Source organism: Excalfactoria chinensis, chromosome 4 (genome assembly GCF_039878825.1).
Source record: "Excalfactoria chinensis isolate bCotChi1 chromosome 4, bCotChi1.hap2, whole genome shotgun sequence".
Lineage (NCBI taxonomy): Eukaryota > Metazoa > Chordata > Aves > Galliformes > Phasianidae > Excalfactoria > Excalfactoria chinensis.
The window spans coordinates 25,258,528-25,263,406 of NC_092828.1; positions in this window are offsets into that span (position 1 = coordinate 25,258,528).

Here is a 4,879-nt window from a genome sequence, read left to right on the forward strand (position 1 = left end):
AGATGTATTTTATAACATAAAGGGGACTGGTTGATTTTGCTAACCAGCATTTTATAAATTATCTGACGAAAATGAAAATAAATGAAATGCAGAACCTGCTTTTAATTTTACCTGTAAGTCCAAAGGGGAGCCTCCTTTTTTTGATATCCAACTGACCATCAACTTGTATCTATTAGAAGGGCTTCACTCTGGCAAACAGAAATATATGAGGCTTTCAACAAAAGAACAGTGATTCTTAAGTTCAGCAGTGGTTGTTAATGTAAGTTAAGTTCAGCATTTTCAGTATGTTTATAGGGGTATAAATAATTTTTCATGAATAGCTAGAAATATTTAAAAATATTTTAAGATCATTAGCAGTTCATTTACATCCTAGAAGTAGAAAAACAAAGCAAAAAAAAAAATCATTCTGTACAAGAATGATGCATGTTTCCATTTCTCAAATGTGCTGAAATGCAGAACTCTGTTAAAGAGATCACACTTACATGAATCAAATACTCATCCCGATGAAGCAGAGTTTTGCATTTATTTACTGTGGGACCAGTTTTTCAGCTATGCACTTACAATGATTTCTGCTCCTGAATATCAGGTACTCCCTATGACCTTTCCATTATTTATGATACTGTCAAAGAAACATAAAATGGATGTTTTCAAGCAGAATTATTTTATTTGGCAGACCTTTGAGACCTTTTTTTTTTCTTTTATATCACTAATGTCTCTTTCTTGCAACTTGTTTATGTGCATGAACAGGCCTAGTTAGGGAAAAGAAACCATTTATGTCTCTTCTCTGCCTCAGGACCAAGAGTTAACAACATACTACTGGAGATCCTACATAAACAGTATTTTTTATGGCAGTTAGCTACAATGACTTTGTAGATGGACTTCTCAAAATTCTTAGAGTTATGAGAGTAACTTTCACCAGTGTCTAGCTATGTTAATATATACAGTGCACAATGTAAATGTGCATTAATACTTACATTTGCACTGAGTGTGAGGTGGATTCTACTAAGTGGTTGGGAAGATCTCACCCATAACAGAAAAATAACAGCTGGACTTGTGACAGCATAATGTTACAGTAGAAATATGGAATGAATTAAAGCTATATTGACCAAGAGCTGAAGAGGAACAATTTCAAAAGAGGCACAGTGATATTGCTTGGTGTCACCCAGATAAGCTAGCTGGCTGCTCCCCCCAGAGCCTACAGAGAAAGCAATGCCATACCAAAAGGTGATTCAGGAAAGCTTCTGGTCAGAACCTCCTGCAGGAGAAAATTTGTTCTCTCCATTGGCAGCCTAGAGAGTACAAAGCGACTAGTGCTAGACTAAGCCAGCTATGTACCAAAGCTGATAAATGTAAATAGCTCCCAGAAAGTCACAAGCTGGTTAATGTCCTCTCCAAGTAACTGCCATCATGGCGTTTTTGTGGATGGATGTCATGGCTTGGTCTTCACTGTTGCCTTTCACATGGACTTCCACGTTTGAAAATGTTTGTGCAAATGCACTTTGGATTCAAAATTTAAATAAAATCCAGTAAGTGACTGTATATTTGAAAAACTGTATAAAATGTACAGCTTCCTACCTTTCTTTTTAAATGATACCCTACTGCTTGTATATAAAAAGGTCATATATTTGATTATCTTTAGAAGTTACTTATTTATTCCAGACTTATGTTGTAAATTACACACATTCTAGCACAAAACTTAATAATTATGTATACCTTGATGGTTCTGAAGGCAGTTTATGGATTAACACTTATATTCAGCAATTTTGAGAACTTACATTTGTCACCTAAATATTGTTAGAGAGAAGGGTTGCATTTATAATTACTGCTTATGAAATGCAGCTGTTCTTTTCAGAATGTCTTTGAGATAACTGAGTCCAGCATTTGATCCATCACTACAACAAGTATTTGCCCAACATCCAGGCTGTACAAAGACATTTTACAATAGCATGTATAAAGCAGAATATAGTTATATATTATGCCACATTGTCTTCTTTGGACTGTACTATTGTAAAGTTAACAATATTTTCTGTGAAGTCAACAAATTCTTTGCTTACTAGGCACAAGGAATTATTTTATGGGTGAAAGAATTGTTCATATGGTAATAAAAAATGTAGAATCTCTAATAATTGATACCTCAGAGCATTCTTTTGAAATAAAGTTGCAGTTGGTAACTTCCTGAGCTGCTGGTGCTATATTTGTCTATTTTCCCCATACTTGAAAAATAAGATTCCTGCAGTTCCATCCTACAAGAGACAAACAAACAAAACAAAACAAAACAAAACCTCAACAACCAAGCTCCCTTTTAAATCATTCACATAATATCTTTCCATATCAATAAAAAATGTACCATTTAGTCTCCACTGGAGTTCATGAACTTCAGATAATTTTCACTGTGACCCTCACAGGACTCTTTTCCTGTATGCTTATCTTCCACTTTTAACTAACCTCTCCCATCATCTTAATTTAAATAGTAGACATGAGTAGTTGCTACTTTTCATTCATTCCTGTCTTCAGACAACAGCAAATTAAAGTCTAGGATCAAGACAAGCCTTTACAAATCCTTTGGGAAGTAAAAACTGCAGTTAGGGGAGTCCATTCTGGGCTGTGCCTTCTGAGTTATTTCCCATTCATGTTCTCTTGTCTTGTTTATACACTGGAGTCATATTTAAAGGGACAGACTTCTTTGCAAGGAAACCCTCAAGTACATTTTTCCTTATCCCTTACCAATCCCAGTACTTTCAGACACGTTTGAAATATAAATGTATCTTCTCACTGTAAAAAGGGAAAATTAGTAACATCTCCCTGTAGAGGAAGATAAGGCTCCTGTAGTACATGTGAAAATCACATTGGGAAAAGCAGTTTGGGTATTTTCCATCTCCGGAAAGGGAAAACCTCTCTGTGGAACTGTTTGTACTCAGGGAACAGCATACATTTGGTGCATAATGCAGAAAAATGTCAAGCCTGTGCTCACTGGGCTACATGGCATAGGAGTGCCACACCAGGGAGTGCTCAGGTATGCGGCAAATGTGGTAATAAAGCGGTCATTTTGCAGCAAAACAATCTTTTGTTACAAGAAAGGATAGACCGACAGTAGAAAAGATGGCGTGGAAGATGTGCAGAGAGCATCCAAACTCAATTTTAACATCATTTCACCAAGATTCAAGAGAAGATGAGGGGCACCCTGGTAGATTTGCACATCATGAAAGAACTGGCTATGTTCTGCATGCTGACTGCAAGCATGAAGAATGTGGTACTTCTGTAGCACAGATTGGCTTGAGAAAGCCATTTATTATAATTTTTGTACAGGCCACAGCTCACAGAGCAAATGGACATTCTCCGAGAGGCTAGTCAGTATCTTCTCAGATAATTCAAAGAGTCTGTATTCCAAGTATCCCCATGTTCAAGAAACATTTATATGTTATACTAAGGGACATTTTATCTTGGGGAAATATTGGGGGTGGGTAGATGTTTGGAGTGGATGATCTTGGAGGTCTGTTCCAGCCTTGGTGATTCTATGGTTCTATATTTCTGTGATCAGTAACAGCACGGGCAGCTCTTTTTGTAGGCTTATTGACTCAATCTGATTTTGAAGGCAGCCCCTTCTCAAAGAAGTTATATTGAGTGACATTAACAGCTATAACTTTAGCAGACAATGACTGTTCCCCTCCTACACCCGCAGTTGTGCTATTGACAGGTGTGAGCGTTTTGATCTGCTTCTAGGGGCTGAGAGGAGATCTGCAGCTGAGGAGGAAGTCCCAGGAGTGCTATAGAACATGAGCTGGCACTAATGACAGAATCACATAATTGTAGAGGTTGGAAGGGACCTCTGGAGATCATCCAGTCCAACTAGTCCCCACAGTAGGTTGTACAGGGAAGCATTCAGGTGGGTTTTGAATATCTTCAGAGGAGGAGACTCCACAGCCTCCCTGAGTAACACTTTCCTGTACTGTCACCCTCAAAGGAAAGAAGTTTTTCCTTACTTTGGTATAGAACTTTCTCATGTGGTGCAAACATTAACAAAGGAGCTATAAAATGACATGAGGGCTTACCTCCTCTCACTCTGGCTGGAGATTTATAAATGAAAACAGGCAGCTCAGGCTTTTCAAAGAAATCCGCTGGCTTCTCTTTGGGGAGACTCACTGTTTGGAAGTGAATGCAACAAGCAGAGTATAAATAAAACACTTGCAATGAATATCCCACTGCATCTGCAATCCAACTTCCCTTTTCTCTTGCTGATCCTAAGGCAATAGAAGCTCAGAGGAGCCTTTCCTTCCCCTTCAAATTGCTTTCAATTACATTATACCTGTCCTATACTGTCTGGGCTTAATGCCATTTTAGAGGCAAAGTTTTCAATCTAATTCCTGCCTATACTTCCTTTTGGTGCTCTTACACTGACTGTTATGCATTTGACAAGTACTGTAGATAAAACTACAGTAACAATTCAAAACTGTGTAAAGAAAGACATTTCAGTTCTGGAAGGGATACAAAGACGTTAACACAAGACCAAATTCCCCTACCCTGTGGCCAGCTCACATGCACGTGGGAACTACTCGAGGCCATCCCGCTAGCAGCAGGAGCTGCTGTTTGAAATCAGCTCTGCAGACCTTTCCCACAGCACTTGGTGGAGCTGGATGACCACGATCATCTGTGCTCATTTGCGTGCCGTATGTCTTCATGTACATCTAGAAGTAAATGGTTCCCCAGGAGTGCACACCACAGCATTGGTTGAACTCCATCTGAGAGACCTTCCCCAACCTTAATGATGCGATTCTACGCCTCAGACAGCGCGGCCTGCCGCGCCCTGCCGCGCCCCTCTGTGCTCGCTCCTCCCTCCCTCCCTCCCCCTCCTGCGCCCTTTCCGCGGCCTTTGCGGTCGTTA